Source organism: Accipiter gentilis, chromosome 8 (assembly GCF_929443795.1).
Source record: "Accipiter gentilis chromosome 8, bAccGen1.1, whole genome shotgun sequence".
Lineage (NCBI taxonomy): Eukaryota > Metazoa > Chordata > Aves > Accipitriformes > Accipitridae > Astur > Astur gentilis.
Genome location: NC_064887.1, coordinates 93,325 through 111,550, shown reverse-complemented (window position 1 = coordinate 111,550; position 18,226 = coordinate 93,325). Strand labels below are relative to the sequence as shown.

The window sequence follows — 18,226 nt, the reverse complement described above, 5'->3', positions numbered from 1 at the left end:
TTTCTTGTGTTCATGTACGTTGCCGGTGATGTACTACTGAGAGAAGTCCTAGCAATTGTAAACAACGAGATAATTCATCAGAACATCACACATAAATATATCTCAAATAATTTTTATATCACAGCTAGTCTAATGCATTAACTTTTTATCTTAGGAGCTCTTCCATAATAATCTATTGCTCATATTATGGGATAGATAATGAAAGAATTTTTTGAAATAAACAAAACATTGGATGAGAATAGAGGAGAAACAGAGTGGGTTTTGAAGTGTTGATGCAATATTACAGATTGTGTTGCAGTTCACAGAGGAGAAGACTACTTTGGTTTTGATACCAAAAGATTTCTCTTCCACATCTGTAAGCTACACTAATTATTTTACGCTTAGAAGCTTAAAAGATCCTGAGAAGTTAATTTCAAGCTCTTAGTAAAGTCTACATGGCGAACATGATATTATTCCACTTGTGTGGTTTAGATTAACATGTATCTTTCTCAGTGACAACTATTAAACTGAAAGATTTATTTTCACATATCCTGGATATCAGAAATTATAAGACTATGTAAATTGTCAGAGGTTTCAGTTTGCAAGTCTACTGAAGCTTTTAAGTGCCTGATTAGCGTTTAAAAGCAGAAGAAACCCTACTGAATTCAGGTGGGACCGTATTTCTGTGAAGCAGCACATCTGGTTTTAGTACCCCCCATGCACCTTTGTACCCTCATCTACCCTCCCCACTATGTCTGTGTCTCCCCCATGCACACCCCCATCTCCTGCTCCAGCCCCCCCCCTTCACCCACACGAGTTTTTAACCCACGCGAGTTGTTTCCCCCTCCCTAAGACTCGTTTTGGAGTTTTAGAAAGCGGGCATTCTTCATTGCAGCGCTGGATGCACGGCGGATAGTTCCACCTGGTGTGCATGCCACAGCTTTAGCACAAACAGGTTATATAGAATAACTAATTGCTTATTAATCAGATTAGTATACATATACATAAAAACGACGACAACCGATTATCATAGTACTGCCTACATCCGATCACACGCAATGAAGGATCCATTTGAGATGAAGGGGTGCTTTTGCGACCACCGACCCATTTGAAGTTCTTGCTGGCTGTCCTCGAAGTCTTTATTCTTGTCCTTGTTCTTTGATCTTGAAGCTTAACGCAGTTTCAATCACATGTGGTCAATTTCAGCATTGTTCTCATTTAGTGTACAGGAACATCTAGTCATAAGAGCAAAGAACTGCAAAACTTATGAATAATTACTAGTTCATCACTTGACTACACTTTTGTAATTATGTCCCCGGATACCCTTTGTCTACTGTTTCAACCATAATGTTAATATATGATCATTTATCAAATCTCACTTAAACAGTTATCTAACAGCAAACCAGTTTTCCTCAGTCTACATTCTAAAGGATGTGTTGTATTGTGAGCTGGCCTGTTTAGCTCGAGTCCTAATTAGGGCACCTGCTAGCCTCTCCCTTTGCTGGAATTCCTCTATTCATTTGGTGTTATTTTCTTAATATGCTGAAATACAGTTTGTGATTTTAATTTTTTAGATGTGTTGTCGTAAGGGTGTGGTGATGCTCAGCAGATGCCCCATCCTGTGGGAAGCACCCCCTCCATGGGGCAGGCAGTGTGGATTATCTGGTGTTGGGTCAAGAACCCAGAGTGGAACTGCTGTTGCAGATTATCCCAGATGCGGTTACCTACTGTGGATTACGTGGGTGGAGCCCCTGGTGAAGGTAAACCTCATGCATGACCCCCCCCAGCCTGTGCATGTTCTTGCGCACATATCTTGCCACCGCAAATTATCCATCTAACCCACCATCCCTGTGAGTTTTTTCCCATGCCGATTGGTGAGGGCATCACCCCCTTCCCCCCACCAGCCGTGTATCCCCGAAGTTCCATGTTGTCTTGGTGTCATTTGTGGCTGCAGCCCCCTCCCCCCCGAACCGTGGGGGTGTGGCTTCTGCTGAACCTTTCCTGCATGACTGCAGGGGCTGTCATTGCCCCCCTGCCCTGCCCTGCCCTGTCCTTGTGGGGCATGGCTGCTGCCTGGTCCCCCCCATGTATTTCCATGGGGTTTTTTTGGTGTCTTTTGTGCTTTGAGGCTATTGTACCTCTGTTAAGGGAGTCAGCTGGAGACATGCTCAGGGGGACTCTGCATCATTGGCTATTCACAGTAAATAACTTGTTTTGCAACCAGAGATATTTTGGAGATGGAATTCTTAAGGGATCGAATTCTGCTCTTTGATTCATTCCTATCCAGAAGGTAGTTCTGGTAGAAGTAAGGTGGTATGCACAGTCTTGCTAGAAATGAAGCATAACCCCAGAGTGTTTTGGTTTTTTTGTAGGAAACTAAAGCACATCATTTTTTATAACAACAATGTCATTGCATTTAATGAGCTAGTTTCTTACCTAGTTTGGAAGGGCATCTATCATTTTCTGTCTACACCCCAGACAAATTAAGTTGAATTCCCTACCTGGTCCCATTGCTGATGCAATAGGTGTAGCTGTAGCATTGGAGCAAGTAGTGTCATTTCCTGGGGAGTTACCTTCTTTGTTCAGGGTCTCATTTGCTGTAAATTTAAGGCAGGTGAGGACAGTGCTGCTGCTCCTCCAGATGACTCTAACTGCTGGTGGTTTGCCCTTCCCCTTTCCCAGGGGATTGTGCTAAGGGTGGTGGGCGGAGGCTCGGGGCTATTTGAGCCACAGCCTCTGCTGAGGGAGCTCATTGTGCTCCTGGGTTTCTCTGGTGTTGGTGCTCAGCTCTTCCTTGAGTGCTTTGCAGCTTTTGAGCTGGCTCAGTCCTTTGGGAAGAGGTGTCTGCCTGAGGTAAGAGCTTCAGGACCAGTCAAGGTTCAGCAGCATGTGTGGTAGAAAGTAACACTTGTATACAGCTGCTTTTTTTTTTTTTTCCTTTTTTCAGGTCAGTAATTTTGTTTTGAGTGTTCAGGGGTAGAAAGATGGTTTAATAGTATGCATTGTTTGTTTTTTTTCTTAATTCTTCATGTGTTGTGTTTCCCTGGAATTCCCAACTTCATTGAAAAAGGAACCTTGTTTTCTTCACCAGTTCTGCTGTATGCTGTCTACATTGCTGATATTTCTCTTAACGGGACTGACGGTGACGTTGTTTAGCAGGGATTACAGTGAATGTCTTGTATGTATTTGTATATAGAGATTTAGTATTTCTGAAGAAAGTAGAAAGGCTGTGAGGTACAACCTTTCAGGGTTTGGGATGCCTTGTTGCCTTTCCTCATTGCCCACACAATGCCACGTTATCCTTAGAAACTTTGCAGCTGGTGGCAGGCCCCTCATAGATTACAAGCCTTGGGACTTGACTTTATTTTGTGGGCATGGAGCAGAGCTCGGAGTCTCCGGGGAGCTGTAGGTTAGGAGGTTCCCCCAGAATTTGGGATGTGGCTTAGAAGAGCGGCTCCTGAGGAGTAGCCACTGAAGGGGGTTCAGGGTTGCAAACTGAGGGCAGGAGGTGTCAGGAAGCAGTGGGGTTCCTTTCCTGACAGTTGAGGAGAAGAAAAGGGGTTTCTTAAGTTTTGGGACTGCTGGAGAAAGGGAGGAGGGTTCACCAGCCCTTCTCAGAGGAGTTTTGCAGTTGGATTTGGATGTCATAGAATCGTAGAATGGTTTGGGTTGGAAAGCACCATAAAGATCCTCTAGTTCCAAGCCCCCCAGGGACACCTTCTGCGAGACCAGGTTGCTGAAAGCCCCATCTGACTTGGCCTTGAATGCTTCCAGGCAGGGAGCATCCGCAGGTTTTCTGGGCAACGCGTTCCAGTGCCTCGCCACCCCTAGTGAGAAACGTCTTCCTAACGCCTAAACTAAATGTACCCTCTTTAGGACTAAAGCCGTTACCGCCTTGTCCTATGGCTGTACACCCTTGTAAAAAGTCCCTCTGCAGGTTTCTTATAGGCACCCTTTAAGTACCGTGAAGTCTGCTATAAGGTCTCCCGAAAAGCTGCGTGCCGGTGAGCGGTCCGAGAAGGTGAGGCGGTCGTCGGCCGGGTCGGTGTTGAATGGCAAAGTATTATGGGGCTGCTCGGTTCAGCCTTTACCTTCTGTTGTGAAGGTGCTGTGTGGGCTGTCTTTGAATTGGATGAGCGTTTGAGGTGAGCTGTGGATTAGCGAGGAGGAGCGTGGGGCCGATGGCTTCTCATGAGTGCCACGCTAACGTGGTTTCTCTTGGTACCTTAGGTACCACGAGTGACGACGGCTGCAGGGTCTGAGTCTGGAACGAGCGGGGAAGCGAACACAGTGGCACTCGTGAGGAGGGGAGAGTTGGGGAAGTTGTTGGTGTTGGCCAGCGGGATGCCTACTCCCTTTTCTGATTTGTTTGTGTTTGTGTTTTTCATTGCAGATGTTGAAGAGCAATGTGTCCCCTTGAGGAACATCCCAGTTAGCCCGTGTGGTTTTGTGGAGGATGGATTTGGACCCTCGGCCCTCTGAAAGCTAAGTTGAGGGACCAGGCTGGGAGGAAGGGACAAAGCTGGGAATTGCAGGGAGGAGTTTTAAAGTTAGCGCAGGAGAGAGGGCTGTCCCAAAGCAGTCGCCTTTGCGCAGGCGAAGGGGGCGGGTTGCTTTTCAGCACGAGACCAGTGTGTGCCGGGCAGGGCAGTTCCAGCCCGTGTCCGCGGTGGCGTGTAGTTTGTGTAGTCTGTCTTGTGCGCTTAGACCTTCCTCGGGTCTCGATGTCCTTGTCGCGCTTTGCGCCGGAGGAGCGAGGCATGCGCGTCGGGTGCTGTCCCTAGGGTTTCGAATGCTCTTGCTCATCGGCCCGGTGCCAGTCGGGTGCTTCTTTTCTTGTACTCGGAGCTCTAAAGCATGGATCGGTCTTGGCAGGTTCCGGTCGGTGCTCTATGGCAGCATTCTTTCGGGCTGCATCGGCAGCTCTGCTCTCTAGCCGTCCGTTTTCTCGGACTGGGACTTCTTCCCCGCATCCTGACATCCTTAGGTCTTGACGCCAGGCTTCTGGCGCATCTGTCGTCTGGGTTTTGACAGTGCTGTCTTGTAACGGGCCATTCCGTTTGACTCCTCTGGGTCTGCCGTGGAGCCTCCTGGCCTCGCGGTTGCGGCCCCGTAGGTCATCTTGCTCGACGGCGCCTCCCGTCCGGGGGTCATTCTTCTTGCCGAGAGTTTTCTCTCTCTTTGAATCACCTCGTTGGTAGTGTTCCGCGTGGTGACGTTCTGCACACGGTGTGCTTGGCTTGGAGCTGCTCTGCCCGGGGATGTAGAGTCAGGGGTAGGTGGAACAGCGATAAGAGTCTACGGGTGAAACGTTGATGTGCCTAGACCGTTTAGGCGAGGGTTGTACAGTCATCTGGGCTCGAGTAGCCATCAGCGGGCTGCGTGGACAGCCGTGCCGATAGTGTTTCACGGAGACGATTGGAGCCGTGTGGCAGGGGCTGTTGAGGGGCAGTGAAGCGGATTTGACTCTCCAAGGTGTTAAGACTTGCACGTGATGGGCTCCAAGTTTGGCCCAGGGTTTTTTTTTTTCTGGTTGGTGGGGTGTAGGGTTTAGGGTTACTCCGTGTGGGACCCGGATGATAGAACACCAGTATGATGATTAAAGTCGCCCCTTTATTGAGCTTAGCTGATCATTCTTATACAATTCTCTAAGTTGTTTAGAAGCTTTGATTGGCTGCTGCACGCAAGCATGTGGTGTCCACGCGCACAAGCGTAAGTGGTGATTGGTTACGTCGATACTGTCCACGCGTATAAACCTAAGATACAGTTAGTTATACTCGCTCTGTACACGCACATACACACAGGATATAATTGGCGATGTTAGAGCATGCAAAATTTGTCTTAGTCCAATCGGTTGAGATAAGCCCCTGAATTGAGGTTGGTTGTGCCAAGTTCCCTTTATCGTGGAATGTGCACCTGTGTTTTTCTAATTGGGATCTTTCTTCTTCTATCTTCTTGTTTGTTCTGTTCAGGGCCTTCCAAAGGTGTCTGGAACGCTCTTGCAACCATGAGCTACTTTCAGGTCCAGTAACTAAGTTCCATATAATTGAACCCTACAGTGGGGGCGTGGGGGGGGAGTGTTTTTTTGTTGTTGTTTTTGTTTCTTTGTTTTGTTTGTTTTTTTTTTTTTAAATGACAGGCTGTAGCTGGACTCCAGATGGACTTTGTAGATGGAATCAAGACCTCTGGAGTTGTGAAGCTCTTGCTGTGTATCCAGGTGACTCGTTCAGTATGGGGGGGGGGGGGGGGGGGTTCAGATGTGGAGGAACAGGATGCGTCCCACCGAGCGATGCGGGAAGGCAGCAGAGCGCTGTAAGGAGGTGAGTCCGTGAGTGGACTCTGAAGGAAGATGCGTCCGGTGGCTCTATGAGACTGCTTTGCTTTGCTGTGTTTTGCAGTTTTCTTGCATTGTATTGGTCTGTATTTGCCTTTGCCCTGTGTTGTTTTGTTGTGTATTTGTATTGACTGTCATGTGAGACTGTCTCGCATTGCCTGGCCCTTCATTGTGTTTTGTATTGCAGTGCTCTGTACTTGTATGGATTGCCACCTGAGACTGCCTTGCCTTCTATGGTTCTGTATTGGTTTTGTATTGTTTTGGTCTGTACTTGTATTGACTGTCACGTGAGAGTCTCTTGCATTGGCCCTGTTCCGTTTTGACTGGTATGGCAGTGCTCTGAGTTGTTTTGCCTTGACCGAGGTAAGAGTACTGCCTTGTATGGCATTATATTTGCACGTGAATTACATGGCTCTACTTTCGTGTGTGTCTTGTATGGCATTGTAGAGGCAGCATAGAAGGTTTAATGTCTTTGGGCTCTTTGCATGCAAAGAGTTGAGGGGATCGCAATTGGACTGTGAACTAGCATTGAGTAAGGCAGGAACTGGGCAATGGTGTTCATCTTGTTTATGCAGATGCTTTGTGGCAGGTCTCTAGAACTGGTCAAGGCCTTGAGGTCTGAGTAGCAGCGTGATGGGTCTTGGAGCGATCGGTAACTTTGGGAGAGCTCTGTGTTTGTGATGCTCTGTTTTTTTCAAGTGCCATGGAGGACACTGGCTGTGAGGATGTGTTATTTTTGGAATAGGTGGGAAGCAGGGTAGGGGAGCAGTGGAGGACTTGACTTCTCTCTCAAGAATGAAGTGTCTGTTGACAAGCTTTGTGTGTTGTTTTTGCAGGTGATGACAGGGCACGAGAGGCGCTTGAAGGAACCTTGCGTTTAGGTGACATGGCTGCTACGGAGGTTGGACTGTGACACGTGGCACTGTGAAAGCTCAGTATCGGGTTGAACATGCACGGATGGTGGAGATGATGGTGCGTGTTGAAATGTTGGTGTAACGGAAGGGCAGTTTGTGGGGAGGTTGGTTGGAAGGAGGTTGGGCTGGGGCCTGGGTTTTTGCAGGTAGGGCGATTTTTGAGGCCCCCGCTGCCGCAGGCACGGGGTGACGGCCTCTCCAGGCCTGTGGGCGGTAGGATAGATGAGGTGAGAGTGAGGGCTGGCGTGCATGTCGTCTGAATGAGTGGTGTGTTGTGAATGTGTCTAACCTTGTAGGGTTATGTGGTTTAGACTTTTTGGGTTTTTTTTCCCTTTCAGGTTGGATGTAGAGTTGAGATGGTTTTTCAGGGAATTAGGGAAAAAACCCCAAAAACTTAGAATAAAAAACCCCAGCTGGGATCAGGGTTGGTTTTTGGTGTGTCCTCCCCTGCCCCAATTTTTTTCTTTTCCCTGGTCCCAGCTGCTCCATGAGGCAATGTTGATTGCCAGTGTTTGGAGTGGGGTCTGCCTCGGGCCCGGGTTTTCAAAGGCAGGGCGATTTTTTTTTTTTTTTTCTTTTTTTTTTTTTTTTTTTTTCCAAGGTTCCCGGGAACGCCGTTCCGGTGGAGCGCTCCCCTGGAACCTGGTAATTGCCAGTCAGCGCAGGGAAATATGTTGTTCGGTGGATGGTCCTTGGAAGACAGTTGAGGATTTTGTGGGCAAAGGGTGGGGGGAGTTGGACTAGATGGCCAGCATGGAGTAGGCCAGGGTTGTGAAGTGCGTGAGCGTAACTCTATTTGTCTGTGGTGGGTTTGTAAAATATTTGGTTGCTCTTTGTAGCTTGTGAGGTAATGATATTTTTCAATTTCTGGTTTTGTGTCGAGGTGTGGAAGTGGACAGTCTGTCAAGATGAGCGGAGCTCCCTCGTTTGCTGCCCGGGAACGGGGATCATGCAGGTAATGTCACCTCAGGGAGTAAAGCTTCTGGATGTGCAGCGACGGATGTAATGGGAGCGAGGAATGTGGAAAAGACCACTCCGTAGAGCACTGCAGGTACTAAATAGTGGCATTTCTTCTTCAGGCAATGCTAGATTTTTTGGAGTTTAAATGTATTTGTAAAAATAAGGATTAAAAGAGGACTAGAACTAATAGTGTCAAATATTTGACAAGTGAGGCCGTAAAGTCTTTTCTATATATTGTAGAAAAAGAAGGTTGTAGAATTGGACTTTAAATACTGACATAGCTGAAAGTATGTGGAATGAGTAATGGACCAAATGAAGCACTAAGAACAAAACGAAAGAAAGACAGGTAATTAGGTGTCCTTGTGGGAATCACAGTACTAATGGCAATCACAAAGGCAAGTGCAGAGCGAAGCATGTGCCCATAGGTAAACTTAGCTGTTGAAGTGAGTGAAAGTGTCTGTTGGAATCAGGCATCCAAGGGCGAGTTGTAGATACCTTGAGGTAAATGTAGCTGCTGCTGGGTTAATGGAAAGGGGGGTGCATTCCTGGCTCTAGTGATTGCACAACTCTGAAATCGGAGCTGTAGCTAGAGAACCGTGAAATGGGCTCAGGCTCGGGCGCGGTGCGGCGCCGAAATGGGCTCGGGCGCGGTGCGGCGCCGAAATGGGCTCGGGCGCGGTGCGGCGCCGAAATGGGCTCGGGCGCGGTGCGGCGCCGAAATGGGCTCGGGCGCGGTGCGGCGCCGAAATGGGCTCGGGCGCGGTGCGGCGCCGAAATGGGCTCGGGCGCGGTGCGGCGCCGAAATGGGCTCGGGCGCGGTGCGGCGCCGAAATGGGCTCGGGCGCGGTGCGGCGCCGAAATGGGCTCGGGCGCGGTGCGGCGCCGAAATGGGCTCGGGCGCGGTGCGGCGCCGAAATGGGCTCGGGCGCGGTGCGGCGCCGAAATGGGCTCGGGCGCGGTGCGGCGCCGAAATGGGCTCGGGCGCGGTGCGGCGCCGAAATGGGCTCGGGCGCGGTGCGGCGCCGAAATGGGCTCGGGCGCGGTGCGGCGCCGAAATGGGCTCGGGCGCGGTGCGGCGCCGAAATGGGCTCGGGCGCGGTGCGGCGCCGAAATGGGCTCGGGCGCGGTGCGGCGCCGAAATGGGCTCGGGCGCGGTGCGGCGCCGAAATGGGCTCGGGCGCGGTGCGGCGCCGAAATGGGCTCGGGCGCGGTGCGCCGCCGAAATGGGCTCGGGCGCGGTGCGCCGCCGAAATGGGCTCGGGCGCGGTGCGGCGCCGAAATGGGCTCGGGCGCGGTGCGCCGCCGAAATGGGCTCGGGCGCGGTGCGCCGCCGAAATGGGCTCGGGCGCGGTGCGCCGCCGAAATGGGCTCGGGCGCGGTGCGCCGCCGAAATGGGCTCGGGCGCGGTGCGCCGCCGAAATGGGCTCGGGCGCGGTGCGGCGCCGAAATGGGCTCGGGCGCGGTGCGGCGCCGAAATGGGCTCGGGCGCGGTGCGGCGCCGAAATGGGCGCGGGCGCGGTGCTACTTTTCTTAAAGGGACTGAGGTACTGTGTAACTCTGAAATGGGCTTGATGAGTGGATAAGATGCGTGTAACATGTGAGGGTTTTTTTTATTCTGTATTTCACTGTCCCTGTTGTCCTTCCTGTTCTTTTCTTTCCCTGACCCTTTGTGGTGCTCCCTACTCTTTTTATTCATGTCTTGTCTTTCTCTCTCCAATCTCCTGTGCTTTTCATAGTCTCTCTCTATCTCTTGTCATGACTATCGTCTGTCGCGCTATCTTACTTTCTGTCCCGTCGTATCACGTTGTATCTATTCCTCCTGCTTTTTTCTCCATCTGTCCAGATCCCTCTCCCTTTTTTCTTCTATTGCTGTCCCTCTGCCCTGCTTCCTCTTGTGATCTTTTTTGTATTTCTCTCTGTTCCCTTCCCTCTTCCATCCTTTCTAACTGCATCCCCCTCTCGAGCTAGCTGTCCCTTCTCTTTTCTCTCTTCCTCCATATCTCTCTCACAGCCTATCAATCACAGTTGTTTTTTCCTCCAGTGCTGTCCTGCTCTGTCCCTTGTTTCTCTTTCTCGTTCTGTCATGCTCCCTGTGTCTTTTTTGAACTCCTCCATCTCTCTCCTGCAGCCTATCGCTATTTTTTTCCTCTGTCATCCCTTTGTCCTTCTTCCAGTCTTTGTGTCTCTCTCCCTTTGTTCTCCCTCCCTTCCTTTTTTTTCCTTTCTTGCTACATTTCTGTTCTGCTCCCTAGAATAGAATCAAATCGTCAAATTTGGAAAGGACTTCTAAGATCATTAAGTCCAACCACCAACCCAACAGCACCATGCCTGCTAAATCATGTCCCGAAGTGCCACATCTACGTGTGTTTTGAGCACCTCCAGGGATGGTGACTCCATCGCTACCCTGGGCAGCCTGTTCCAATGCCTGACAACCCTCTCAGTAAATAGGTTTTTTTCTGATATCCAATCTAAACCTTCTCTGGCGCAACTTCAGGCCATTTTCTCTCGTCCTATTTCTAGTTACTTGATAGAAGAGACCGGTACCCACCTCGCTACAATCTCCTTTCAGGTAGTTGTAGAGAGCGATAAGGTCTCCCCTCAGCCTCCTTTTCTCCAGACTAAACCACCCCAGTTCCCTCAGCCGTTCCTCATCAGAGTTACGCTCCAGGCCCCTCGCCAACTCGGTTGCCCTTCTCCGGACACGTTCCAGCAACTCAACGTCTTTCCTGTAGCAAGGGGCCCAAAACTGAACGCAGTACTCGAGGTGTGGCCTCACTAGTGCCGAATACAGGGGAACAATTACCTCCCTGCTCCCGCCGGCTACGCTATTTCCGATACAGGCCAGGATGCCACTGGCCTTCCTGGCCACCTGGGCACACTGCTGGCTCACATTCAACCGGCTGTCAACCAGCATCCCCAGGTCTTTCCCTGCCGGGCAGCTTTCCAGCCACTCTTCCCCAAGCCCATAGCGCTGCACGGGGGCGCCGCAACTGAAGCGTAGGACCCAGCACTCAGCCTCGCTGAATTTCATACAGTTGGCCTCGGCTCATCGATCCAGACTGTCCAGATACCTGCGTAGAGCCTTCCTACCCTCAAGGAGATCGACCCTGCCTCTCAAGTTGGTGTCGTTTGCAAACTTGCTGAGGAGGCACTCGATCTCCTCGTCCAAATCGTCGATAAAGGCGTTAAGCAGAACCGGGCCCAACACCGAGCCCTGGGGAACACCACTAGTGACCCGCCGCCAACCGGATTTAACCCCATTCACCACAACCCTCTGGGCTCGTCCATCCTGCCAGTTTTTCACCCAGCAAAGAGTACACTTGTCTGAGACAGGACATGACAGCTTCTCAAGGAGTATGCCATGAGAGATGGTATCAAAGGCCTTGCTGCAGTCAAGGTAGGTATCATCCACAGCCTTTCCCTCGTCCACTAGGTGGGTCACCTGGTCACAGAAGGAGATCGGGTTGGTCAAGCAGAACCTGTCTTTCATAAACCCACGCTGACCAGGCCCAATCCCCTGCTTGTCCCAGACTTGCCACGTGAGCGCTCTCAAGGCAAACCGTTCCATAATCTTCCTCGGTACCGAGGTCAGGCTGACAGGCCCGTAGTTCCCCGGATGCTCCCTCCGACCCTTCTCGTAAATGGGCGTCACACCGGCAAGTCTCCAGTCCTCTGGGACCTCCCCCGTTGACCAGGATCGCCAATAGATGATGGAGAGCAGCTAGGGAAGCACCTCTGCCAGTTCCCTCTGCCCTCTTGGATGGATTCCATCTGGTCCCATAGATTTGTGAGCATCCAGATGGCGTAGTAGGTCACTAACTACTTCTTCCTGGGGGATATATTCTGCTCTTCATCCTCAGCTTCTAGCTCAGGAGGCAGAGTACCCTGAGGACAACTGGTCTCCCTATTAAAGACTAAGGCAAAGAAGGCATTAAGTACCTCGGCCTTTTCCTCATCTCTGGTGGCAACGTTTCCTTCTGTATCCCTTAAAGGATAGATATGTTCCTTGGGATTCTTTTGACCGTTAATGTATTTGTAAAAACATTTTTTGTCGTCTCTTATGACAGCGGACAGATTTCCTTCTAGCTGAGCTTTTGTCTTTCTAATTTCCTTTCTCTATGACCTAACAAGATGCCTGCACTCCTCCCAGGTTGCCCGCCCTTTCTTCCAGAGATGATAGATTCTCCTTTTGTTTCCTGACTCCTAGCAAAAGTTCCCCGTTCAGCCAGGCCGGTCGTTTTCCTCGGCGATTCGACTTGCGGCACGGGGGAATAGCCTGGTCCCGAGCTAGTAAGATTTCCTTCTTAAAGAACGTCCGTCCTTCCTGGATCCCTTTGCCCTTCAGGACCGTCTCCCAAGGGACTCTCTCAACCAGTGCCTCAAAGAGGCCAAAGTTTGCCCTCTGGAAGTCCAGAGCGCTGGTTTTGCTAACCCCCTTCCTTGCCTCACCAAGAATTGAGAATTCTGTCATTTCACGGTCGCTAAGCCCAAGACGGCCTGTGACCATCACACCTCCCACCAGTCCTTCCCTGTTCGTAAACAATAGATCTAGCAAGGCTCCTCCTCTGGTCGGCTCACCTACCGCCTGTGTCGGGAAGTTATCTACCACACGCTCCAGGAACCTCCTAGACTGTTTACTCTCTGCTGTGGCATATTTCCAGCAGGTGTCTGGACGCTTGAAGTCCCCCACGAGAACAAGGGCACGCGATTCTAAGACTACTGCCAGCCGCTTGTAGAACGATTCATCCGTCACTTCGACCCGGTCGGGCGGTCTGTAACAGACTCCCAGCACAATATCTGCCTTATCGGCCTTCCCTCTCATCCTCACCCATAAGCGCTCCACCTTGTCATCGCACTCGGGTAGCTCTGTATGGTCCAAACCCTGCATAACATAGAGAGCCACCCCAACACCTCTTCTACCTTGCCTATCCCTTCTGAGGAGCTCATAGCCATCCGTTGCAACACTCCATTCACGGGAGTCATCCCACTGTGTTTCTGTGATGGGGATTAAGTCATATGTATCCTGCAGCGTGATGGCTTCCAGCTCCTCCCGTTTATCGCCCGTGCTGCGTGCGTTGGCATAGATGCATTCGAGCTGGCCTATCGAATCCACCCCTAACGTCGGCACACGCTGCCCCCAGGCTCATCTCTGGTGCACCTAGTCTTATCCCTTACCCCCTTCAACCCTAGTTTAAAGCCCTCTCTATGAGCCCCGCTATCTCACAAGCGAGGATTCTTTTACCCCTTTGAGATAGCCGAATACCATCTGTTGCTAGCAAGCCCGGTGCCGTGTAAACCTCCCCGTGATCAAAAAACCCCAAACGCCACTGATGCCACCAGCTTCTGAGCCACGTAATCACCAGGTGTGGTTTCCTGTTCCTTTCAGTATATTTCTCTGCTACTAAGGGATTGAGGAAAACACTACCTGTGCTCCTTCCACTAATCGCCCCAGTGCCCTGCCAGCCGCTTCTAGAATGATTCATCCGTCTCTTCAACCTGGTCAGGCCGTCTGTTACAGACTCTTAGCACAATATCTGCCTTATCGGCCTTCCCTCTCCTCCTCATCCTGTGGGATGGGTCAGGACTGCATATTGGGCCCTCTGTTGCCCTCAGAAGGGAGTTGCCTATGACAATTACCCTCCTTTTTCTTTTTTTCAGAGGCTTTGGGAATGCGTGGGGCTGCCCGACTGAGCCTAGGTGCCTCCCTGGATAGGGCTTTGCCTACACCCTGATCTTCACTGACCTGGTCCTCAAGTTCCAGAGCCACGCTCCTGTTGCGTAGGGGAAACTGGGAAGGTGAGGGAGACCGGGAAGGGACTCGCCTGCCTCCCCGAGCAGGGACCTGTATCCATTCCCCTGCATCTCTTCGGTCCCCTCCTGCCTGGTGGCGATGGGGCAGGGGAACCTCCGCTTCTCGCGGAGCCTCCATCTGCTGCCTCTGCCCCAGGGATGGTAGGGTGTGGGTCCAGCAATCTATCTCCCTCTCATGCTCCCTGATACTCCTCAACCTTTCCACTTCCTCCTTCAGCTCTGCCACCAGGCTGAGCAGATCATCTACCTGGTCACATCTCACACAGGAGGTGTCCCCGCTGCCCTCCAGCATCAGTGATAGACTCAGGCACTTTCCTCAGCCAGATACCCGGACAGCTGCACGTTTACATGGGAGCTCAGCCCGCGTCACCACGTTTTTCCTAGCGATGGCTTTCACCTCAGTGGCAGCCATACCGGGGTCCCCTTCTGAGGACGATGCCCACCGCTTCAGTACCCTGCTTGAGCTGGGAATGGGGGGGCTGCGCCCTGCCTGCACAAACTGCCGCGCAAAGTGCCGTACCACTGTCGCGGTAGAGACGGACACGACAAGTAATGGATCATGCAAAATGACTACTTTATTGTTCTAACACACCTTTTTATCCCCTTCTTCAGAGTATGTGTTAGTATATGATTGGCTTAGTTAGTAACTAACAATTCATGATTGGTGAGTTTGTCAGGACGGTTCTTCTTATCACTATCTTGTTTTCGTACTGGTCTTCTCGGATCTTTCCAGACTTCTTAAGGATATACTACAAGCTGCTCAAGGTCGCGCTGTTCTTGAACTGTCAGGAATTCCGTAGACTCATTGCATCCCCTGACACACCACGGCACGCCTTTCTGACGCACCACGCCCTGCTTGCCACGTTCCCGGTCGCTGGCGCTCCTCAGGGCCATTTAAATCTCCCACGGTTGCCCCTGGCAATGCCCACGCCGCGTCAGCCTCTCTCGCGAGAGCTGCCGGCTCTGCGCGGTTCCTCTGCTCTTCCCCAGGGCTCCTGGGCCTCGGGAACCTCCTGGTCCGCCTCAATCTAGCGCTTAGCCGCCAACTTGCCATTGCGTCTGCTGGCCTCGCCGGTGACCGATGTGATTTTAATAACTACATTGTTATTGCATTTAACGAGCTAATTTCCTACCTAGTTTAGAGACACAAATGTCTTTTTCTGTCTGCGCCTCAGAAAAATTAAGATTATCTCCTTACCTGGTCACATTGCCGATGCAATAGTTGTAGCTGTAGTACAGGCGCAAGTAGTGTCATTTCCTGGGGGGGTTACCTTCTTTGTTCAGGGTCTCATTTGCTGTAAATTTAAGGCAGGTGAGAACACTCCTGCTGCTCCTCCAGCTGATTTTATAACTGCTGGTGGTTTGCCCTTCCCCTTTCCCAGGGGATTGTGCTAAGGGTGGTGGGCGGAGGCTCGGGGCTATTTGAGCCACAGCCTCTGCTGAGGGAGCTCATTGTGCTCCTGGGTTTCTCTGGTGTTGGTGCTCAGCTCTTCCTTGAGTGCTTTGCAGCTTTTGAGCTGGCTCAGTCCTTTGGGAAGAGGTGTCTGCCTGAGGTAAGAGCTTCAGGACCAGTCAAGGTTCAGCAGCATGTGTGGTAGAAAGTAACACTTGTATACAGCTGCTTTTTTTTTTTTTTTTTTCCTTTTTTCAGGTCAGTAATTTTGTTTTGAGTGTTCAGGGGTAGAAAGATGGTTTAATAGTATGCATTGTTTGTTTTTTTTCTTAATTCTTCATGTGTTGTGTTTCCCTGGAATTCCCAACTTCATTGAAAAAGGAACCTTGTTTTCTTCACCAGTTCTGCTGTATGCTGTCTACATTGCTGATATTTCTCTTAACGGGACTGACGGTGACGTTGTTTAGCAGGGATTACAGTGAATGTCTTGTATGTATTTGTATATAGAGATTTAGTATTTCTGAAGAAAGTAGAAAGGCTGTGAGGTACAACCTTTCAGGGTTTGGGATGCCTTGTTGCCTTTCCTCATTGCCCACACAATGCCACGTTATCCTTAGAAACTTTGCAGCTGGTGGCAGGCCCCTCATAGATTACAAGCCTTGGGACTTGACTTTATTTTGTGGGCATGGAGCAGAGCTCGGAGTCTCCGGGGAGCTGTAGGTTAGGAGGTTCCCCCAGAATTTGGGATGTGGCTCAGAAGAGCGGCTCCTGAGGAGTAGCCACTGAAGGGGGTTCAGGGTTGCAAACTGAGGGCAGGAGGTGTCAGGAAGCAGTGGGGTTCCTTTCCTGACAGTTGAGGAGAAGAAAAGGGGTTTCTTAAGTTTTGGGACTGCTGGAGAAAGGGAGGAGGGTTCACCAGCCCTTCTCAGAGGAGTTTTGCAGTTGGATTTGGATGTCATAGAATCGTAGAATGGTTTGGGTTGGAAAGCACCATAAAGATCCTCTAGTTCCAAGCCCCCCAGGGACACCTTCTGCGAGACCAGGTTGCTGAAAGCCCCATCTGACTTGGCCTTGAATGCTTCCAGGCAGGGAGCATCCGCAGGTTTTCTGGGCAACGCGTTCCAGTGCCTCGCCACCCCTAGTGAGAAACGTCTTCCTAACGCCTAAACTAAATGTACCCTCTTTAGGACTAAAGCCGTTACCGCCTTGTCCTATGGCTGTACACCCTTGTAAAAAGTCCCTCTGCAGGTTTCTTATAGGCACCCTTTAAGTACCGTGAAGTCTGCTATAAGGTCTCCCGAAAAGCTGCGTGCCGGTGAGCGGTCCGAGAAGGTGAGGCGGTCGTCGGCCGGGTCGGTGTTGAATGGCAAAGTATTATGGGGCTGCTCGGTTCAGCGTTTACCTTCTGTTGTGGAGGTGCTGTGTGGGCTGTCTTTGAATTGGATGAGCGTTTGAGGTGAGCTGTGGATTAGCGAGGAGGAGCGTGGGGCCGATGGCTTCTCATGAGTGCCACGCTAACGTGGTTTCTCTTGGTACCTTAGGTACCACGAGTGACGACGGCTGCAGGGTCTGAGTCTGGAACGAGCGGGGAAGCGAACACAGTGGCACTCGTGAGGAGGGGAGAGTTGGGGAAGTTGTTGGTGTTGGCCAGCGGGATGCCTACTCCCTTTTCTGATTTGTTTGTGTTTGTGTTTTTCATTGCAGATGTTGAAGAGCAATGTGTCCCCTTGAGGAACATCCCAGTTAGCCCGTGTGGTTTTGTGGAGGATGGATTTGGACCCTCGGCCCTCTGAAAGCTAAGTTGAGGGACCAGGCTGGGAGGAAGGGACAAAGCTGGGAATTGCAGGGAGGAGTTTTAAAGTTAGCGCAGGAGAGAGGGCTGTCCCAAAGCAGTCGCCTTTGCGCAGGCGAAGGGGGCGGGTTGCTTTTCAGCACGAGACCCGTGTGTGCCGGGCAGGGCAGTTCCAGCCCGTGTCCGCGGTGGCGTGTAGTTTGTGTAGTCTGTCTTGTGCGCTTAGACCTTCCTCGGGTCTCGATGTCCTTGTCGCGCTTTGCGCCGGAGGAGCGAGGCATGCGCTTCGGGTGCTGTCCCTAGGGTTTCGAATGCTCTTGCTCATCGGCCCGGTGCCAGTCGGGTGCTTCTTTTCTTGTACTCGGAGCTCTAAAGCATGGATCGGTCTTGGCAGGTTCCGGTCGGTGCTCTATGGCAGCATTCTTTCGGGCTGCATCGGCAGCTCTGCTCTCTAGCCGTCCGTTTTCTCGGACTGGGACTTCTTCCCCGCATCCTGACATCCTTAGGTCTTGACGCCAGGCTTCTGGCGCATCTGTCGTCTGGGTTTTGACAGTGCTGTCTTGTAACGGGCCATTCCGTTTGACTCCTCTGGGTCTGCCGTGGAGCCTCCTGGCCTCGCGGTTGCGGCCCCGTAGGTCATCTTGCTCGACGGCGCCTCCCGTCCGGGGGTCATTCTTCTTGCCGAGAGTTTTCTCTCTCTTTGAATCACCTCGTTGGTAGTGTTCCGCGTGGTGACGTTCTGCACACGGTGTGCTTGGCTTGGAGCTGCTCTGCCCGGGGATGTAGAGTCAGGGGTAGGTGGAACAGCGATAAGAGTCTACGGGTGAAACGTTGATGTGCCTAGACCGTTTAGGCGAGGGTTGTACAGTCATCTGGGCTCGAGTAGCCATCAGCGGGCTGCGTGGACAGCCGTGCGGATAGTGTTTCACGGAGACGATTGGAGCCGTGTGGCAGGGGCTGTTGAGGGGCAGTGAAGCGGATTTGACTCTCCAAGGTGTTAAGACTTGCACGTGATGGGCTCCAAGTTTGGCCCAGGGTTTTTT

General features: G+C 51.4%; 1 long non-coding RNA gene across 1 annotated transcript; it reads left to right on the top strand.

Moving 5' to 3' along the window:
• The first annotated feature begins 6,250 nt into the window (after positions 1-6,250).
• On the top strand, positions 6,251-18,035 carry LOC126042047 (uncharacterized). The gene is made up of 4 exons (XR_007507048.1): positions 6,251-6,299; positions 7,150-7,285; positions 8,111-8,278; positions 17,096-18,035. It is a non-coding gene; the product is annotated as an uncharacterized LOC126042047 (long non-coding RNA).
• The last annotated feature ends 191 nt before the right edge of the window (positions 18,036-18,226 follow it).